Source organism: Pongo abelii, chromosome 16, assembly GCF_028885655.2.
Source record: "Pongo abelii isolate AG06213 chromosome 16, NHGRI_mPonAbe1-v2.0_pri, whole genome shotgun sequence".
NCBI classification, from domain to species: domain Eukaryota; kingdom Metazoa; phylum Chordata; class Mammalia; order Primates; family Hominidae; genus Pongo; species Pongo abelii.
Window position 1 is genome coordinate 30775702 of NC_072001.2, and position 22010 is coordinate 30797711.

At 44.5% G+C, this 22010-nt stretch overlaps 2 pseudogenes; both read left to right on the top strand.

Moving 5' to 3' along the window:
- Nucleotides 1-777: 777 nt before the first annotated feature.
- LOC100459664 (U3 small nucleolar ribonucleoprotein protein MPP10-like) lies at nt 778-9262 on the top strand (annotated as a pseudogene).
- Nucleotides 9263-13107: 3845 nt separating this feature from the next.
- On the top strand, nt 13108-21370 carry LOC112128524 (golgin subfamily A member 6-like protein 26; annotated as a pseudogene).
- The last annotated feature ends 640 nt before the right edge of the window (nt 21371-22010 follow it).

The window sequence follows — 22010 nt, forward strand, 5'->3', positions numbered from 1 at the left end:
TACTTTCCTCCCTGCCCTGTGGGACCGGCTGGGCAAGAACCCCTGCCTCTCACGTCCACACACTGGAAGGTGCAGCGCACAGGGCTCACAGCTCCCGGGTGGCAGTGGGACTCATGCACAAGAAGGCCATCCCGGCGCTAAGCTGAGGCGTTTCTGGAAGGTACCCTCTGCCTAGGTGCCGGCAGTGGCCGCAGAATGCGCCCCGGGGGACAGAGCGCATCATCAAGGTGCTTTGGCCACATTGAGGCCTCCTTCTCTCCCTGGCCTCCGTTCCCACATGCCCTGACCCAGGGCGACCTTCGCTGGCGCCCGGTATTCACCTAAGGCGTTGGCGGTGCAGATTTCAGCAGGCGCGCCATCTCCGCTGTGTCCCCACTAGCCGCTGACCAGTGCCAGGGGTGCGGTGGAGGACAGGGTGACCCCGCAGGGGACGTGGTGAAGGCGGCTGATTTCATACTGCATACAACACACCCACTATACCTAAAGCGGAAATTAAAGCCAGGAGGCACCATCCTTTGTGGGCCCCTGAAAAGTACAAAACGAAGTTTGGAGACAGTTCAAAGGCGCTTGGGTTGACCAGTGGCAATTTTTGTTTTCCGCCCCCCTGCACACGCGAAAGCGCTGGCGCTGCCATTGGCTGCGGCTGGGGGTGAGTCCGGAACCTGTGAGCCCCGGAACTTTAGGCTCTGAGCTCCAAGTTGCGCTAGGCGCATCCTTGCCATGCGGTTTCCTGGGACTCTCTTGCCTTGCAGCTTGGTTCAGGAGTTGCAGACAGCCATGGCCCCGCGGGCCTGGCGCTGACAGACCCTGGAGTGGTGTGTGAGGGAGGTCGGCAAAGCCACCTGGTGGCCCGAGTGCATCGTCACATAAATGCGCAGATCCCGGGCTCAGGTGCGACTAGGGTCGCACGTGGACGCGGGTTGCAGATCCCTGGCAAATTGTGGAGCTGGGGAAAGGTAAGGGGAAATGTAAATCACTTTTCCCCACATTTCAGAGTTTATACTTTCCTAGGCTATTAAAATTTTAAAAATTGTTAAAATTTTTACAGTATGGTTCTCTCAGTTGAATGTTATTGAAATCAACTTAACCTCAGTTATTAACGCCTAGAAGCTCCCCTTGAGGCTTATTAGGGCCCCCATCCGCCTACACACAAACTGCGTTGGTTTCGCCTTCTGCCTGTGCTCCTAAAGCATTCAGTGTTTACCTGCCATCATACTTTATTGAAAGTACAAACTTGTCGCTTGTCTGTCTACCCCAACTAAGCTTCTTGAGAATTAAAACTTTCATGTCTCTTCCTAGCACAAGCGTTTTATGCGTATTTTGTTGAAGAACTTCAAATATAATCTATAAAATTATGATTCATTTATATTTCAAACTCCAACCTCTCCCTTAAGTTCCCGGCTCACAGTAACTACAGACTGAGCTTAGTTGGAATTCAGTAGCACACAACTGGGATATCCACACTGTACGGCTTTTACCAATTTTTTAAATTTTGATACTCCCAGCATCACAAATTCACTGTGGCCAAAATAGAGTAGAATGTTGTTTCTACCCACCTACGCTCTGCCATCCCCTGAAGTCCTTTCCCCACGCTCCACTACTCAAACCTTGCCCATCGCAGTAAATGGCAGTTCTGTCTTTCCAGTTGCTCACACATAAAACTAGGCTGCTATTTTGATGTCTTCATTTTTCTCTATTCTGTATTTAATTCCTTAGAAATCCTGTCAGTTCTACCTCCAAACTGTACTCAGCATATTCACTGCTCTAACTCCAGCTTAAATCACCATCATCCTTTGCCTGGAATGCTGCATCAACCTTCTAATGACTCTACTTTCCTCCTCCTCCTCCTTCCTCCCTTTCTTCTTCATTTGTGTAAATCATCATTTCATCCTTCTGCTTAAAATCTTCTCACGTTTTCTTATTACACTTAAAATAGCAAACTCTCACCCTTGAGCCCTGCAGAATTTGGCTGCCATCAGTCTCTCCAACTTCACCTTCTGCCTCCTTTATGCTACAGCCATGCTCACTTTTTTATTCCTCAAGCTTAATTGCATCTTAGAGAATTTGTTCTTGCTGTTTCTTCTGCCTGGAGTACATGTTTCCCAATCTTTAAAAGACTATCCTTATCTGTAGCTTTCATCTCAGATGTTACATCTAAGAGAGGCTTTCCTTGACCACTGTAGCCAAAGCAAATGTTGATCATTGAATGAATAAGGGAATGAATGAATGGAGTGGTATATAATGTAGCAGAGTTGATAATTTAAGGCTAATTCACTATATATCTCCAAGCAAATAGATTTGTAATGCTTTTCCTGCCAACAATCTATACAGCTGATTCACAAATACTTGGTTGACAGGTTTTATATATCGGTGTGGCCCATCAGCTTATATATTGTTGGGGCCAGAATCTATACTTACGCTTCATTCAAATTTGATTTTGCAGAAGAGTTGGCATTTTTATTTTTCTTTTATTTAAGAGGGTTGTGAAATTATTACCTGCAAATCTAAATCCAATTTAATTCCTCCCAACAGGATTCAAGATGGATTGGCATCAAAGTTCACTTCTTTTAACACAAGTGATTTATGACTTTAATAAAATATTAGTGAATGGTAGGATCCGTGGAAGCCCTTTACAAAAACTTGTGATAGAAAGTTTTGATGAGGAGCAGACTTTGCAACAACTGGAATTGCAAAATGACCCAGATTTACAAAGCTTCCACAATGCAGTTAGTGAAACAAAGATGAAGATATCAGTCTTCTCCCAGAAAGTGAAGAAAAAGACTGTGAAGAGGATGGTTCAGAGACAGAGGCTGGTGGCCAGGAGGACCTAGAAGATTTAGAGGAGGAGGAGGAAGTGTCAGATATGGGTGGTCACTATCCTAAAGTGAGTGAGAGAGCTAAAAACTCAAGCAAATTCGGGGCCGGGTGCGGTGGCTCATACCTGTAATCCCAGCACTTTGGGAGGCCAAGGCAGGCAGATCACGAGGTCAGGAGATCGAGACCATCCTGGCTAACATGGTGAAACCCCATCTCTACTAAAAATACAAAAAACAAAATTAGCCAGGCGTGGTGGCAGGCACCTGTAGTCCTAGCTACTCAGGAGGCTGAGGAAGGAGAATGGCATGAACCCAGGAGGTGGAGCTTGCAGTGAGCTGAGATCGGGACACTGCACTCCAGCCTGGGCAACAGAGCAATACTCTGTCTCAAAAAAAAAAACAAAAAACAAACAAACAAAAAAACTCAAGCAAGATCTGAGGAAAAGCCCAGTTCTCAGTGATGAGGATTCTGACCTTGACTTTGATATCAACAAATTGCAACAGCAGAGCAAGGTGCAAAGCAAAGGTCATGGAAAACCAAAAGAAAAGTCCGTGGTAGATGAGAAATTCTTCCAAATCTCTGAAATGGAGGCCTATTTAGAAAACAGAGAAAAAGAAGAGAAATGAAAAGATGATGATGATGAGGTGGAAGATACTGATTTTTTTGAAGATATTGATTCTGATGAAGATGAAGGGGGACTGTTTGGAAGTAAAAAACTTCAGGTAAAGTTTTGAGAGAGGAGAGAGCACTTTCCTCCTCCTCAAATTAGCTTTTGTTCTGTTTTTTCTAGGAGAGATGTAATTGTAGTTAGATTTAGAGCTAAGAAATATTGTGCTCTATCTTATCAGTTATAAATGAATCTGTACTTCCATTCAGTTTATGTTCCAGTTGTTCTTATAATAGTTTTATGGTAGTGCTTTTAGTTGCCAATTTCACCTAATAACTATTTTTGGCTTGTAGTGTTATTAAGTTAGAAAGTAATATAGACATACAGTATACACACAAATATATATGCATGTGTTAATGATGTATTTTTCTATTCCTAATTAATAGTTTTAAAAATCTTTTTATTTTAGTCAGATAAAAGTTCCAGAAATATGAAGTACAAAGATTTTTTTGATCCAGTTGAAAGTGATGAAGACATAGCAAGTGATCACGATGATGATCTGGTTCAAACAAGATGAAATTGCTGAAGAAGCAGCAGAAGAACTAAGCATTTCTGAAATGTGAGTATTTTGAGCCATCCTTTACATTGTGAGCTGGAATTGCCAATCATGTATTGGTACTTGTGGTTTTCACATATGTTTGTTTTAAGAAGTTAGATTCTCTCCTATCAGATATTCTCAAGATAGCCAGAAGAAAGTCTGGATTTAAAGGGACATTAGAGATCATTTAATGAAGAAAAATATTACTGGCAATAGCAATCAAACCTTTCTTACCAGGAACTTTGATTTGGTTTTGTGCCCCAAAAATCCTGTTATTTTTGTGAGAAAGAAGGTCTGTATTATAGATTGAAGAATAATTTATTTTCTATATATTGGATGCTTTTTGTTCTGTTTCTTACATAGCATGCCACTTAAATGATACCTTCTCTTCCTCAATACCTGAATTATTTTGGAATTTCTGAGTATTTGGTGGCATTAGGCATATAAAAGAAGAACTTTGTTAAGGGAAAATATGTTTCCTTTTGTTTTTCTAATGGAAAGCAGTATATTTCTTTTTATAAGAGTTTTGGTAGTGTAGGGAGGAAGACGATGACCTGGAAGAAAGTGAAGACAGTAAACAATGTAAAGAAAGCTTGAAAAGAGTGACCTTTGATTTGCCAGATGATGAGGCAACTGAAGATGCAGGTATTTTAAATGTAAAGAAAAATTCTGATGAAGTTAAATCCTCTTTTGAAAAAAGACAGGAAAAGATAATTAGGAATTTAAGGAATTTTTAATATGCTTGACATGATTGTGGAACTCACAGACTACTAACAAATCTTCCCTATTTTTCTTTTTTTTTGAGAAGGAGTCTTGCTCTGTCACCCAGGCTGGAGTGCAATGGCACAATCTTGGCTCACTGCAGCCTCCACCTCCTGGGTTCAACTGATTCTGCCTCAGCCTCCTGAGTTGCTGAGATCAGAGGTGCATGCCACCATGCCTGGCTAACTTTTGTATTTTTAGAAGACACGGGGTTTCACCATGTTGGCCAGGCTGGTCTCAAACTCCTGACCTCAGGTGATCCTCCTGGTCTCGGCCTCCCGAAGTGCTGAGGTTACAGATGTGAGCCACTGTGCCCCAGCCTTCCCTATTTTTCTTGTTGTAACTATTAACCATCCTTTGAAAACAAATATCTTGGCCAGGTATGGTGGCTTATGCCTGTAATCCTAGCACTTTGGTAGTCCAAAGCAGGAGTATCGCTTGAGCTCAGGAGTTCAAGACCAGCCTGGGCAACATAGTGAGACTTTGTCTCTACAAAAAATACAAAAATTAGTGGGACACGGTGGTGTATGCCTGTAGTCCAGCTACTCGGGTGGCTGAGGCGGGAGGCTCACTTGAGCCCAGGAGGTCGATGCTGCAGTGAGCAATGATCATATCACTGCTCTCCAGCCTGGGCGGTGGGGCAAGATCCTCTCTTCAAACAAACAAACAAACAGAAAACCGAAAATCTTGCTGCTACTCTCTAAAGCAAAAGCACACTATATAGAGATGCCATATGGAAAGCATGTGATTTGCAGAAATCAGTGCCTGCATTACCCAGCCTATAGCTTTCAACTTGGGGCCTGTGTGTAAAATGGTTGTTTCTTTTCTGTCTCCCTTATGTCTTTATATGTATAGCATGTCTCTCCTGATAAAGCTGTCCTGAGAGCCTCTTCTTGTAACTGTTTTGACTGCTCTGGAGGATACCGCCTATGTCTTTAAGGTGCTCCACAGATTTTGGTGAGTGCCAAAGCTGTAATTTTAATTAATACCATGACAAAGATATTTTCCAAAGTATGTCATGATTTCAGACAAGTGAAATTTCATTTAATTTTAGTAGATGTAGTCTGGCTCCAATAATTGGGCTATATTATTTATCCAATCTTAAAATTTTATTATAACAAAAATGAGAATCATGCCAGGCACAGTAGCTCATACTTGTAATCCCGGCACTTTGGGAGGCTGAGGAGGGAGGATTGCTTGAGCCCAGGAGTTCAAGACCAGCCTGGGCAACATGGTGAAACCCCATCTCCACTAAAAATTTAAAAAATTAGCTGGGCATGGTAGCGTGAGCCTATAGTCTCTGCTACTCGAGAGCCTGATCGGGGATGATTGCTTGAGTCCTGGAGTTCAAGCCTGCAGTGAGCTACAATTGGACCATGGCACTCCAGCCTGGGCAACAGAGCTGGAGAATAGGCAAATAAAAGATACCAAGAATATCAAAAGAATTATTTTTAAAATCTGTGAATCTAAATTAAATTCACATTGTCAGATTGTCCCCAGAAGATGAATTCTAAAGGGGGAAAAAAAACCCCATAAAGTATCAATGAGTTAGTGTCCTCCCATCCTGCTCTTCCCACCCTCCCCCCACAAAAAAGAAAGAAAAGTTTGGTTTCGCTTTGAAATTATATCATACCTTCAAGTGAAGTTTTCAGTAAATCACAAATAATGTATTGCAATTTCCACATATAAAGAATAAAGCAGAACTTTCAAACTTTTTTCTTTTGAAACTGTTAGAACATGAAAACCCAAACCTGACCAAGGTAGCATTAAAACACACACACGCTCTCATTCATGACTAGTGAGGCAAACATAGCACAGTGGAAAAATTATGCCACACAACCACATGAACCTTATTCTCTTGAATCACTATTAGAAGATCTAGTATGATTCCTGGTTGCAAGATGTTAAGGAGAAAATGCATGGTTCTCTCCATATGTGTTAGAAAGACATTTGATAAAATTCAATATTTATTTCTAATTTTTTTTTTTTTTACTCCTAGTGGATTATAAATACATCTAGCCAAAAGCTGCCATCATGCATGATAGATGAAATTCTACAAACATCTCTTTAAGATCAGGAATAAGACAAAATGTCCAGTATTACAGTTACCCCTGTTAATTAACACCAGCAGTTAATAACCATATAAGCCAGTGCAACTACAAAAGATAAAGAAAAGAGATTAGGAAAACTGCCGGGAGCAGTGGTTCACACCTGTAATCCCAGCACTTTGGGAGCTCAGGATCTCTCAGCACTTGAGCTCAGGAGTTTGAAACCAGTCTGGACAATGTGGTGAGACCTCATCTCTGCAAAAAAATACAAAATTAGATGGGTGTGTTACACGTGCCTCTGGTCCCAGCTACTTGAGAGTCTGAGGTGAGAGGACTGCTTGAGCCTGGGAAACGGAGTTTGCAATGAGCTGAGATCATGCAACTGTACTCCACCCTGGGCAACAGAGCGAGACTCTGTCTGAAAAGAAAAAAAAAAAAAAAAAAAGATTAGGTATACTAAAATGAAAACATTAGTGTTTGGAGAGAAAACTGAATGGATGAACTGAATTGATATTAGGAAAATAAGAGAATTCTGTAAGGTAGCTGAAAATGCTGGTATTTTATACACTGAAGTCATAATTGTTGTCTTTTAGAAGTTAGAGATAATAAGAATTTGAGTTTAGAGTCAAAAGGATCAGGCTCCATCAAATACTAATATCCTAATCAAAGAATTACTTGGCCAGGCATGGTGGCTCATGCCTGTAATCCCAGCACTTTAGAAGGCCGAGGCAGGCAGATCATGAGGTCAGGAAATCAAGACCATCCTGGCTAACATGGTGAAACCCCAACTCTACTGAAAATACAAAAAATTAGTCAGGCATGGTGGGGGGCACCTGTAGCCCCAGCTACTCCAGAGGCTGAGGCAGGAGAATGGTGTGAACCCGGGAGGCAGAGCTTGCACTGAGCCGAGATTGCAGCACTGCACTCCAGCCTGGGCAACAGAGCGAGAGACTCCATCTCAAAAAAAAAAAAAAAAAAAGGAATTACTTAACTTTAGGATGCTCTAATAATCAAAATTGATAGTGGCTTCTGAATAGATAGATTACTTGAATAGAATAGAGCCCAGAAATAAACCCAAATGCTTCTGGGGGAGTTTAGTATATTATAAGCATGACATTTTAAATCAATGAGGAAAAGAAATCATTTACAGCTCACCTCACCATCGGCAGCAGGAATAGGAAGTCATTGGCAGAATAAAAAGAGGGTAAGAACAGAACAGAATTATAGAACAGTGCATTTCTTGCTTCCCCACTTTTCAAAGTATTTTTTGTTTTTACACAAGTATAGGTGTAATTTTATTTTCTAAATGTATACTAATTCTTTTGTCTCTTTCTTAGATGAATGAAAAAAATTACATCTTTAGAAAAAGAGTTGTTAGAAAAAAGCCTTGGCAGTGTCAGGGGGAAGTGACAGCACAGAAGAGACCAGAGAAGAGCCTCCTGGAGGAGACCCTGCACTTTGACCATGCTGTCCGGATGGGTGCGGTGCCCTCTTCTGCAAAGTGTTCACTTCTATGCTTTTTCTGTGGTTCCACTTCACAGAAAGTTTTGGGTGATGTTTCTTTTCCCTCAACTTTTTATTGTAAAAACTTGCAAACACTGAAAAGTTGAGAAAATCATACAGTGAGCATCTATATGCTATTCAGCTGGATTCACTTGTTAATGTTTTGTCATATTTGTTTTCTCTCTTCCACGTATGGAAGATTGTATATGTGCCCTTTTTCCCCCTGAATCATTTCAAAGTAAGTTGCCAGTATCAGAGCATTTCACTGTTAAGTACTTCTGCAGATATCTTCTAAGAACCAGGACATTCTCCTATATAATCACAATACCATTAATCCACCCCAAAAAATTAACATCAGTACACTAATGATACCTACTGTATAGATTATAATCAGCTTTCTTGTAGTAATCTGTTTAGAAGGCTTGCATCCTGTCACTCTCCACTGATTAAATTTTGAACTCTTAACTTGAAACCCTGGTCATCTCATTGCCTTCTTTCTTATACCCATTAAGTCAAAATGAGCTCTCATTTTATTTCAAAGGAAAAGAGAATGGAAAAGAGGGGAAGAGTCCCTAGGTACCTTGGATAAAGTATGAGCACTTACTACCATATGTATTCTAGTTCTGTAGTTTTCAAATTTCAGGGAGCATCTCAAGGCTTATTAAAGCACAGATAGCTATCCCTCTTCCCCACTTTCTGATTCAGGAGGTGTGGGCCTGGCCTAGGAATTTGCATGTCTAACAAGTTCCCATGTGTTGCCGATGCTGAGGGTCTAAGGACTACAATGTGAGAATCAGTGGTTTAGTGGATATCTACCTAATGAATACATGTTGTATTTTCTTTAGCACCTGTGATTACAGAGGAAACACCTTTCAACTGGAAGATATCACTAAACAGAGGATAAGAGATCAGGTCAGCAAGAATTAAATTTAACTTAATTGAAATGTCACTGAAATGTTTAGAAATAATATGACAGGCCAGGCACAGTGGCTCATGCCTGTAATCCCAGCACTTTGGGAGTTCAAGGCAGATGGATCACTTGAGGTCAGGAGTTCGAGACAAGCCTTTCCAAGATGGTAAAACTCCCTCTCTACTAAATACACAAAAATTAGCTGGGCATGGTGGTGCATGCCTGTAGTCCCAGCTACTCGGGAGGCTGAGGCAGGGGAATTGCTTGAACTCGGGAGGTGGAGGTTGCAGTAGGCTGAAATCTGCCACTGCACTCCAGCCTGGGTAACAGAGTGAGACTCCATCTCAACAGAAATAAATAAATAAATAAATAAATAAATAAATAAATAAATAAATATTAAAAATAAAGGGAAGATTGGGCAGCTTTGTGTACTGCACATTCCAAAAATGGGCTGATTTCCCTCAAGAGGCAGGAATTTAAGCTCTTTAGCCTACATGGGATACATACAGGAGAAAAAAGAAGAAAAAGAAAAGAAATGTAAATATAAATAAATGAAAATAATACTTCTCCCTGATTGTAAAGGAAATCACATTGTTTTTGTAATAATTTGGATGACAAAATATAAAGAAAAATCTTTAATTTTGCCACTGAAAACATTCTGGTTTGTTGCTTTTTACACTTTTTATGCATATAAACATTTTAAAAAGTAGAATCATAATATATGGTCTTTTGTCACTTGCTATATTTTAAGCATGTTTCTATGGCAGAAATATATCCTGGCATCATCTTTTTTAATCGCTGGATGTATGTTAAGTGAATCATTGCCACCCAGAGGTGAATTTCCTTCTATATATATTTTATTGGACTCGAGTGAGGATTTTTGCACTGAATTCATAGAAGTAGAATTCCTAGAGGAAAATAATAAAAAACAGTTTTACGATTTTTAAAAGAAATGTTCAAATTATCCTGTAGGAAAATTGGTTCAGTTTATACTCCCACCAACAGGGAGAGAGCTCCAGGTTCCCCCTTCCATTTGTCACCTTTGCTGGTCTTTAAGCAGAAAATCTCATTGTTTTCATTACATTTCTTTGATTTCTAGTGCTTTTGAATCTTTTTCATTTGCTCATTGGCCATTTTTATTCTTGTGGGAAGTGCCGTTTTCTCCATTGCCCATTTTGTGCTGGAAATCATAAATTTTTTTTTGAGTAATTTTAAAGATTTCTTTATAGGCTAAGGATACAAACCTTTTATCTGTCATTGAGGTTACAAAGACATTCTCCCAGTAAGTAATTTGTCATTTCACTTTATTTATTCATTTTTTTGCTAGCAAAGCACCAAAGTCAAATTTCACTTAATTTTTATCCTGCTGAATGAACACATTTTAACTTAGTGATTTTAGTGGAAACAGGAGCAGAACAGAATGTAATACCTAGATCTCGCTCTATCACCCCAGCTGGAGTGCAGTGGCATGATCATAGCTACCACAGCCGCAAACTCCTGGGCTCAAGCGATTTTCCCACCTCAGCCTCCCAAGCAGCTCTAGGACTACAGGTGTTTGCCACCAAGCCCAGCTAATTTTTAAATTTCCTTTGTAGAGATGTGAATTCGCTATACTGCCCAGACTGGTCTTGAACTTGTGACTTACCCCACCTTGGCTTGCCAATATGCTGGGAGTACAGGTGTGAACTACTGCTCCCGGCCAAGAGCTTACTTTATTTCCTAGTGAGGTTCTTGGTATCTTTTTATATTTGAGGCTTTCATGCTAGTGCTGAAGTATTACCCTCACCATCTGAGGTTTACAGGACTTTTGTTTTAATATTGAACAGAGGGAACTGTTTAGTTTTGCATCTTTGCAGGTATACAAAATGTGCCTACCAGGACTCTGCTTTATATCCATTGAAAAGCAAGGAGTAATACAGTAAAAGTTTGCCTGTCTAGAGGCTTTGGAAGAATGGAGTATTCTGGCTTAATTTTATTAACTTGGAAGGATGAAGGTGAAAAATTCAAAACTTTAATTTCCTGTTGAATGCAATTTGAAAATATAGCCAATGAGTCCACTTTTCTTCTCTAGTAAGTTTGGACATTCAGATCTACTTGGTCTTTTATCATAGAACTCTCAGTGCACCTGAGTCTTACATTGTGAAGATCCTTTTCTAAAACGTTAGATGTAAGAGGATAGAAATGATATTGGATGAGATCAGGCTGGATGAGAACTGATACCTGTAAATATACTTTTTAGACAAAGTCTCTGATTGCCACTCACTTTCTTATTGAACTTATAAAAATAAAACACACTGGCTGGAGGGTGGAAGTTGGAAGGAGATTTATGTCTTTTAATTGCATGTCACTGTTTCATATTGAAACAGAACATATAGTATCCCTGTCTTTGGACTTACAGAAGGAAACACATTTTTCTATCTGCTGTATGGCAGAGGTTCCTGAACACCTGGATGGCTTATTGCAGCATGGATTGCTGGGCCCTACTCCAGAGTTTCTGATTCATCAGGCCTAGGGTGGGGCCTGAGAATTTACATTTATAAGAAGTTCCCACGTGCTGCTGGTCCAGAGACTATATGTTTGAGAACCACTCTTATATACTAACCATAAATTGTAGAACTCTAGAAAAAAGCTTAGTTTGGTCTGGGATAAGAAGCACATAGGTGATGGAGCAAATCATGAAAAAGTCAACCCTTGATCCCAATCTAATGTGGAATTCAGGTAACAAGAAATACACAGTGACATAACACAGTTCTTGGTTTTCATGATTGCAAGTCACAGCCAAGTATTGGGTGAGAAATTCCATTTCATTTGCAGGGCTTGGAGAGGCCAGGCAATTCTAGAAAAATAGGATTTAGTGATTAACTTCATGAGAGTAGGAGTTATTTGTGTCCTTTTTCTCTCCCCCATCACTTAGCATTTATCCTTACTTTAGAAGTGTCCTGTATTTGTTTTAAACTTGTAAAGAACTTTGAGGGCTTATTAAATGAAAAGCTGTGTGTGTGTGTGTGTGTGTGTGTGTGTGTGTGTGTGTGTGTGTATGTACGTATTTAGAGATAGTCTCATTCTGTAACCCACGCTGAAATGCAGTGGCATGATTTTGGCTCACTGCAACCTCCACCTCCCAGGTTCAAGGGATTCTCCTTCCTCAGCCTCCCAAGTAGCTGGGATTACAGGCACTTGCCACCATGCCCAGCTAGTTTTGTATTTTTAGTACAGACAGGGTTTCATCACGTTAATCAGGCTGGTCTTGAACTCCTGAACTCAGGTGATCCACCCGCCCCAGCCTCCCAAAGTGCTGGGATTACAGGCATGAGCCACTGGGCCTGGCTCAAAAGCTTTGTGTTTCAAAAGATATTAGACATGTTTCTTGTTTTTTTCTTTTTTTAAAAATAAATCCTTACCAATAATATAGGAGAATAACAGAAAGTTTTTCCAAAAAAGAAATCATTGTGATTATTTTATCTTATTGGAATGTTGGATAATAAAGTCTGCTTTATCAATCATCAAGCACACTATAAAATTTCCATTTTATTAGGATTTGTACCTCAATTGAGGTAATAAAATTTTAAAGTTTTTAAAGTGAAAGCCAGCCCTGCCCCTCTCCTGGAGTGGGCGGGGACAGCGGTTGCATGAGTGGCTTTCCTTGTGGCACCACAAGTCCTTCGTGTGGTGATGACAAGCTGCTGTCTGGCCACGCCTCCTTTCCCTTTCATCTTTGTCATTGATCAATGGGCTTGAAGCATTAAGGCCACGCCCCTATTCTGCATTCTATTTTGTCCCTGGTTACACCTCCTCTGGCTCAGTCACACAGCTACATGTAGGTGACTGGAAGTGTATAGTTGTCCTCCCCTGGACTGTGCTGATGTGGCCCCAACCCCACCTCCCTACCCATCCCATGGTGTCTGAAGAAACCCAACAGAACAAATTGGCCGAGGCCAAGGAAAAGGTAAAACACATCAGGTTGCAGCACCCCAACCCAGCCCCAGGCCCCCTCTGACAGTTAAACTGCTACCAGAGTCTGTGCCGCTCCTGAGGCACAACAGGCTGGGCCCCCCCTGCCCTGAGTGCCTCTGGGCTCCCCACACCAAAATCTCATCAGCCAGCCCAACCCCCTCATGAGTCCTGCCCCTGCCCTCTCCAGTCACCCCAGGGCAACTTTGAGCTGGTGACTCCGGGGGCTTCCCACTCCAAACTCTGCCCTTACCTCCTGCTACCCCAAACCCGACCTCCCTAGGCTCTTTGGGCTTACGTCTCCAAGGACCTGAGTGCCCCAGAACCTGCCCTCACCAGTTGCCCCAGGGTCACTTTGGGCAGATGACTCCTGGGGCTCCCTGCTCCATACTTGGCTCTCACCTCCCGCCACCCAAAGCCTGACCTCCCTGGGCTCTTTGGGCTCATATCTCCAAGGACCTGGGTCCCAATCCTGGGACCCCCTCCCTAATCTCAAAGTGGCAACTTGGGCATTGCACTCATGTGTCCCCCCCACCACTCCACCGAGGAGTGGAATATAGTTATGTCACAGTCCCTCTATGAACTGTCATTACTGCCATGAGACTAGGACCCAGTCCCCTAAGCGTTCTTGCCCATTTCTGTTTCCTCTGGTTATACCACAGATTTCCAGCTGGAAGGGGAATGGGGACCATGGGACCTAGGAGAGAGAGGTTTCAGGCTGCCTTACTTCCTTACCACAGACGTTGACAGTGTGAAAAGCCTACACTCCCGCCATGAGCTCAACACGTTGATAGTGTCTCTGGGTGGCAGTGGGAGAATGGGTATGGTTTGGTTTTTTCCCAGGTTTCTACTCTCCAGAGAGACTTTGTTTCCGAGTCCTCCACCTCAGATTTGAATTCTCCATTGTTCTGGGACCAGAGTGCCCCTCAGTCACTGGTTTCTGGAGTGAGATCTGCTTATCTTCTGTGGAACAGATCTTGGGAAACTGAACTTGACAGCTTGAATCTTCCTCATCTCATCTCAACCTGGGGTACTTTGAGAGCCACAGGATAAATATGCGGCATCGTTCTGAAGCATCAGTTTCCCTTGATTCTATTGAGAGACAAAACATTAATGTACTCAGGGATGACAGTCACACAGATTTATAAGAGAATACAAGACTTTTCTCTGAAATGAGGGTTGGGTTGTCCTCTTTCTGATAAATTCCCAGATGTAACAGAAAGGCTGCCTTCTGCCATGAGGATACATTGATGTAAAAGTTTGAGAATTACTGGTGCACTTCTTCATACTAACAGACGTGTGAGGGTGTATGACTCTAAACCACATAGTGTACAGTTCCTGCCTACTTAATATTTGCTTTTCTACCTCTGCCTCTGGTTTTGGTCCCTGGCAGCTGCTGAGTTGTGGCAAAATCCCAGAGCCCAGAGTCAGAAGACTGAGTTCAAGTTCCATTATTGCCTTTTTTCAGCCATGCTATCAATCCCTCTCAGTCACTAAGTGATTGTGACAACATTTCCTACAGTTAGTGGCATAAAATCAGATGGTCCATAATAGTATTTTGTATAAACCATAAAGCAGGATGTGGCTGTAGGAGCTTGTAGTTCTCATGAGTATCACTGCTCTTCCTTTCCACAGTTGAGAGAATATCATCCCCAGACCAGCCCTAGTGTTGGTACAGGAGCAACTGATGCCAAAAAGAAGAAAATAAATCATGGGACTAACCCCGAGACAACCACTTCTGGTGGTTGCCACTCACCTGAAGATGTGAGTGTTGGCTGGCCAGGCTCCTGGGGACAGAGGGCCCAAGGGGTGGTGGAGGGTAATTGTTAAGTTTGTGGAAGAACTGCCAGGTACTGGTTAAGAATTCTGGGTTTGAATCCTACCTCTCCATCTGCTAGGGATTTGATTTAGGGCAAATTGCTTGAGCTCTTTGGGCCTCTCTCTTCACACCTGTAAAATAGGAGTGGTATTGTTTTACTTACATTTGTGAAGTTTAAATGAGATTTGTCATTGTTGTTTTTATGTTAATCCCTAGTCCAGCGCTTGCTGTAAACTCTCCTTCTTGGGCTTGCCTTTCCTGAGGTAGAGTTAGAGAGTGTCAGAGGTTTCTGTTAGCTCTGAGAGTCTGAGAGTTAAAGGCCCACTAGCATGGAAACCTCGGGGCCAAGGACTCCTGTCTGCCTTTTCTGACCTCTATCCCCGCTGTGAAAAACTGACCCTGGCCCATATGTGCTCAGTCAATGTTTGTTGAATGAATGCACCTTTCTAAATCACAAGCTGGCAGAAGGGTGGGCTTTTCTCACACTCCATCTCTGAAGGTTTCTGTTACTGTCTTTTCCAGAGAATCTAGTTTCAGACTTTCATTTCTGTGGCTGTGGGCAAAAACAAACAAAGACCCAAATCCTTTTTCTTTGGGAGTTGAGGAGAGTTTACCAGTTCATGTTCCCATTGGGTCTGAGAACTTTGCCTTTAAAATCCATTCCTGGCCCCTGCCTACCACTTCCTGGCCTGGGGAATAGAGTCCAAGGGGCCACCCTCAGTCACCTTCCTTTGATTCTCCCCACAGAAACAACAGAACCGAGCTCAGCTGGAAGAAGTAACGTGATTTCTTTGTTTGCTCATGACATGGCTGCTGGGTTTGGGGGGCACTCAGATATAGAGGCCCCAGTCTCATCTCCCCCACTCCCAGCCTGGGGAAGAAGGCTCACCCCCCAGATTCCACCCCATCCCCACAGTGTCCCTGATAACCTGATCCCATGTGTAAGCCTTTCCTGGGGCAGTTCTCTTGCCATTCTGGGGTCATGTCTCTTGCTGAGCCATCTCTGCCTCCCTAGAAAGAGCTCTGTCTTCGTCTTTCCATAGGAAAAGAAGGCAAGCCACCAACATCAGGAAGCTCTAAGGAGGGAGCTAGAGGTGAGTGGAGGGTGTGAAGTTCCCTACTGTCTTCTGGATAATGTTTCTTTGCTTCTCTTTCAGCACTTGCTTGTCTTTTCTCCCAAAGGCCCAGGTTCATACCATAGGAATCCTTACATGTCAGAAAACTGAGCTTCAGATGTCACTCTATTAGAGCCAGCATGCTGCCAAGCAATTGGCAGGTGAGAATCTGGTGCCCATCATCCTTCAACCTGGTGCTTTGACAGGCCTTTAGCAGGAGTCCTTTAGGCTGCATCTGAATGTTTCTCATTCCAGGAGAGTCCAGGGATCTGGCCAACCACCTGCATGATTCATGGAAGTTTGCAGGAGAGTTAGAGCGGGTTCTCTCTGCTGTCACCACACAGAAGAAGAAAGTGGACCGGGTGAGTCCAACCACTTGCCCCATCCCCTGGGAGCCCAGCTTCGCAGATGGAGGAGTGAGCCTAATGGTCCCTTCTGTAGGATGGAGTGTCCTGCCCAGAAGGCAGCATGGACATTTCTTGCTACTTTTGTGTGTGGTTTTTAGAGGCCGACTGGGGCTGAGTTGGCTGCTGTAGGTGAGTTTGGGGGCACTGTGGGGAGTGAGCACTGGACATAGAGCTCGGAGGTCAAGTGCCCACCCTGCCCATACTTGGCTGTGGCCTTGGCCAAGTCCTAAGTGGCAGTTAGGGTACTTGTATCATAAAGGTACAGAAGAGTATCTTGAGTATGTTATTATTTGTGTTGAGAGAGGGAACATGTATATGTGTGTGTGTGTTTGTGTACGTATTATGGGAATATACATAAAACATGTTTGTAAGGATTCATAAAAAACTCAGGAGAGAGGAACAGTGTGGGGGGTAGATATTTCCCTTCTGTACTTTTTGAGTTTTGGACTAGGAGAACATCTCATCCTTTCAAAAAGTCAATAAAAGATTAATTTCCCCCATCTTATCTGTGCCCCTACCCCCAGCAAAAGGATGGGCTTAGAGAATCAGATATACCTGGGTGTTGAAATCCCTGCTCTAAGTGATCTTAGGCAAACACTTAACCTTTAATACCCCATGTTTTTCATCTACACAATAGAGGTAATAATGGTAACCATCTCCTATGGAGGTTGTGAGGATTAAATGGGATTGTTAGCATTGTGCCTGGTGAAGCACTCAATAAAGGTTCCAACAGTGGTAGTAATAACAGTAGTAACAATAGCAATATTATCTGATCTCTGTGGGCCCCTGTTAGCCAGCTATCAATTCAACCTCTTTCCCTGTCCCTTCCACCTTTACTGAGTTCTTTGAAAAACAAATGAGGGCCGGGTGCTCTGGCTCACACCTGTAATGACCACATTTTGGGAGGCCAAGGCGGGCAGATCACCTGAGGTTGGGAGTCCAAGACTATACTGACCAACATGGAGAAACCCCATCTCTACTAAAAATACAAAATTAGCCAGGTGTGGTGGCACATGCCTGTAATCCCAGCTACTCGGGAGGCTGAGGCAAGAGAATCACTTGAATCCAGGAAGCAGAGGTTGTGGTGAGCTGAGATTGTGCCATTGCACTCCAGCCAGGGCAACAAGAGAGAAACTGTCCTCCCCCAGAAAGAAAGAAAGAAAGAAAGAGAGAGAGAGAGAGAGAGAGGGACGGAGGGAGGGAGGGAGGGAGGAAGGAAGGGAAGGGAAGGGAAGAAAAGAAAAAAGAAAGAAAGAAAGAAAGAAAGAAAGGCAAAGAAAGACAAACAAATTAGACCATGGGCTTGGAAATGCCTTGAGAACATGTCAGGTGTTATTGAGAGTGAGGAAGTGTTACTGTGGAGTAGTCACTGTAGCTGTTGTTCCTGGTTGGCCAGCTGCTCCTCTGCCTGCTGTATCCTGACTTAACCTTTCTCTGTTTGCAGTACATCGAGGCGTTAACAAAGGAGAGGGACACCCTGAGTCTGGAGCTGTATAGGAACACGTAGGTTGGGGGAAGGTGGGGTGGTAGGTCTGGGGGCCCTTAGCATGGGTGGTGTGCTGGGAGGTGGGGGGTACAGGTGAGCATGGGGAGAGGCTCCTACAGGTTTTCATGTGTGCACAGGGGAGCTCTAGTGCTGGCTGTGCTGCTGACTTATGTGGTAGCCTAAGCAACTCATGTCTTCTCTCTGGCCTGCCACCTGTGACTTTTAATTCCTGGGGTCCCTTCCAATGCTACGGTTCTGTGGTTGGGGGTTGAAAGTAGAGGGTTGATCACCAAAGCAGTCCTTTCTGTTCTTCGTTCATTCCTTTCTCTACTGCTTCTGGCCATAGCATAACCAATGAGGAGCTGAAGGAGAAAAATGTCAAACTACAAGAAAAACTTCAACTCATAGAATCTGAAAAGTCTGAGATCCAGCTCAATGTAAAGGAGCTAAAAAGGAAGCTGAAGAGGCCGAAGCTCCTGCTGCCACAGGCAAGCAGCTGCAGCCCTGGGGGTTGTGGGAGCCCCATCCAGCTGGGGCCTTGGTCTAGGGATCATGCAGGGTATGGGGAGGCTCCAGCCAAGAGCTGGAAAATTTGGGTCCTTTTTCTGGTCCTGCCATAGGATCCTATAGAGTGTGCTAAAAATCTGCAAATTGGGGCCCTGCCTGGGGAATCAGAATCTCAGAGTTAGGGCTTAAAAACTATTTTTTAAAGGATCATAGAAGAAAACCATTATTTTATAGATTACATTTATATGGCTAGCTCATGAGTCTGTTTCCTTCTGAGGTTCAAACCAACACTTTCACTATTCCAGCAGCAGCTGCAGGCGGAGGCTGACCACCCGGGTAAGGAGCTGCAGAGTGTGTCAGCAAAGCTCCAAACCCAGGTGAAAGAGAATGAGTTGTGGAACCGTCTGAACCAGCAACAGGAGGAGAAGATGTGGAGGCAGGAGGAGAAGATGTGCGAGTGGGAGGAGAAGATGTGGGAGCAGGAGGAGAAGATGCGGGAGAAGGAGAAAAAGATATGAGAGAAGGAGGAGACGATGCGGGAGCAGGAGGACATGATGCGGAGGCAGGAGGACATGATGCGGAGGCAGGAGGACATGATGCGAGAGAAGGAGGGGAAGACACGGGAACAGGAGGAGAAGATGCGGGAGCAGGAGGAGAAGATGCGGGAGCAGGAGGAGAAGATGCAGAAGCAGGAGGAGAAGATGCAGAGGCAGGAGAAGATGCGGAGGCAGGAGGAGAAGATATGGGAGCAGGAAGTGAGGCTGCGGCAGCAGGAGGAGAAGATGCAGGGGCAGGAAGTGAGGCTGTAGGAGCTGGAGGAGAGGCTGGAGGAGCTGGGGCGGATGGCTGAGCTCTGGGGGAGCAGGCAGAGGTGTGTGGAAACCCTGGAGATCATACAGAACGACCTCACCATAATTTAGCAGATGGTGGTTGGCTCCCTTTGCTTTTCCACCAGTCTGTGGCCTACAGTTTAAATGGTGGGAAGAAGGGTGTGAGAGTTGAGGCTGCAGAGGGAGGCATGGGCTTCTAGGCAAGAGAGGCATTCATTTAGGCCTGGAGGAAGGGGCCAGGGGCCAGGGGTCTGGGCAGGCGACAGATCCCTGCAGTGCCATCGCTACCCTGTTTATGGGCCCAGAATCTGGAAGCCAGCCACTACCTACCCTGATGCCTATCCTGCAGGTGGAGCTGAAGAGCCAAGAGGCTCAGAGTCTGCAGCAGCAGTGAGACCATTACCTGGGTCACCTGCAGCTGTACGTGGCCACCTATCAGCAGCTGGCCTCTGAGAAGGAGGCACTGCCCAGCTGCAGCAGCAGGAAGCTCAGGGCAAAGTGGTGGCCGAGATGGCCCTTCAATAGTTGCAGGAGACCCGGTTGAGGGAGTTGATGAGGGCGGGGCCCCAAGTGAGATGATCTGGCAACCTCCGTGCCTTCTCACTCTCTTTCCTGGCCCCTTAGGAGCACCTGGAAGCTGCCATCCAGCAGAACGAGCAGCTATATGCCCAGCTAAGCCTCATGGCTCTCCCTGGGAAAAGTATGGGAGACTGCTCAGAGGAAGAGGAGAGAGCCTCAGGAAAAAGGGGGGACTGTTAGCAGCATAGGAGTGAGGATTTGGAAGATAATTTTAGAACAGCAGTTCATTATGCTGACCGGGTATCCGCACTAAGTTCGGCATAGATACGGTGACCTCCTGGGAGTGAGGGACCACCAGGGTTGCCTATGAATGGGTGAACTGGCCCAGGTCAGAAATGGAGCATGTCAGAACTCCCATGTTGATTGGTAGTGGGACTGCACCTGAGCAACATAGGGAGACGTTGGATTTTCAAAAAAGTAAAATAAAAATAAAGAAGAGCTGCTCATTTCCCTCTTGGGAGGGGCTGGCCCAGGGTTACACAGTGAGGGTGGGGGCAGAGGTGGGCCCACTGTTACCTCCCTTGTTGGGTTGTCTAAGGACCCCTCTGGCCACCCCCGACAGGGGATGGACTGGACAGGGTGGAGGAGGAGGAGGCACCTCGGCCCATATCAACCATCCCTGAGGAACTGGAGAGCCGGGAGGCCATGGTGAGCCTGACTCTTCCTGCCCCACCTTTGCTGCCTCTCTTGGTGGTCCCTCCCAGACCCCCTTATGCTCTTGGTTTCCAGCCTTCTGATTTCTCTGGACCCCCTAAGATGGGCAAGGTCTCTGTGGGGGTGGGTGTGGAGGTGGGTGTGGACATGGGCGTGGCAACTGAGCACCTTTTCCTCCAGGTGGAGCTGGTGTTTCAGCTTGTGGGTGACCATAACCAGGGGCATGGTGGATTGAGAGCAGCTGCCCAGAACCCTGCTGATGAGTCCACACCAGGGACCCCAGTCCCTCAGGAGCTTAGCACTGCCGACAAGCAGGGTGGTGAGTAGAGCCCTTGGGTGAGGTGGGCAGGCAGGAGCAGGGGAGGGCTCACACGGTGCTCAGTGCCCTGCTTTTCTCCCTCCAAAGATCTTTACAGCAACCCCTGCATGCCATTCTTCTACCAAGCGCATGACAAGAAGGCAAAAATAATAAACATCTAAAAGCCAGCAGCAAGGCCTGGAGAAGAGTAAGCCGCCACGTGACTGTTTAGAATAGAGTCTGAGCACAACCCTGAAAAAGTAAAAGAAAATTTATTTATTTTAAATTGTGGCAAAACACTGGCCAGGTGTGGTGGCTCACGCCTTTAATCCCAGCAATTTGGGAGGCCGAGGTGAATGGATGACCTGAGGTCAGGAGTTCAAGACCAGCCTGGCCAACACAAAAATTAGCTGGCCATGGTGGCACATGCCTGTAATCCCAGCTACTTGGGAGGCTGAGGCAGGAGAATCACTTGAACCTGGGAGGCAGAGGTTGCAGTGAGCTGAGATCATGCCACTGCACTCAAGCCTGGGTGACAGAGTGAGACTCTGTCTCAAAAAAAAAAAAAAAAAAATTCTTCCTTACATGTATGTTTCTATTGTTTTTTTTCTTGGTCTTTCTCATTTAGTCTTGTCTTGTCTTGTCTTACGGCATTCCCAGTAAACTCTGTTCTGCCTCCAGAGAGTATTGACTTTGACTTTATGGCACACAATTGGAGTAAGGGCAGATCACCTTCATCTAGTTTGGGACTAAGCTGGTTCAAAGCAGGTTTTAGTTTTTGTGATGGCTGGTCTATGTTTTATTCATTTGGACTCCTAGGGATGGCCCTTCCAGGGTCCCCACCAAGGTCCCATCTCCTTACTGGGACCCAAATTCTCATTAGGTCATTTCAGCCCTGTGAGAGTGCCAAACATTCAGCTAGGGTCTCCAGCCTGTTAACTACTACTTCATACTCAGTTTCTTAGCCTCTTAGCCCTCTACTGTTTACCTATCACCAAATGTGGGAAAAGCACTACAGACTGTCAGGGTCACTTCCCAGGCCTGGTCACTCAAGTCCTGGCTGAGGTCTCCAATTACCTTCAAACAATTGTTTTTGATGGTGGTGGGGGGCACATTTTT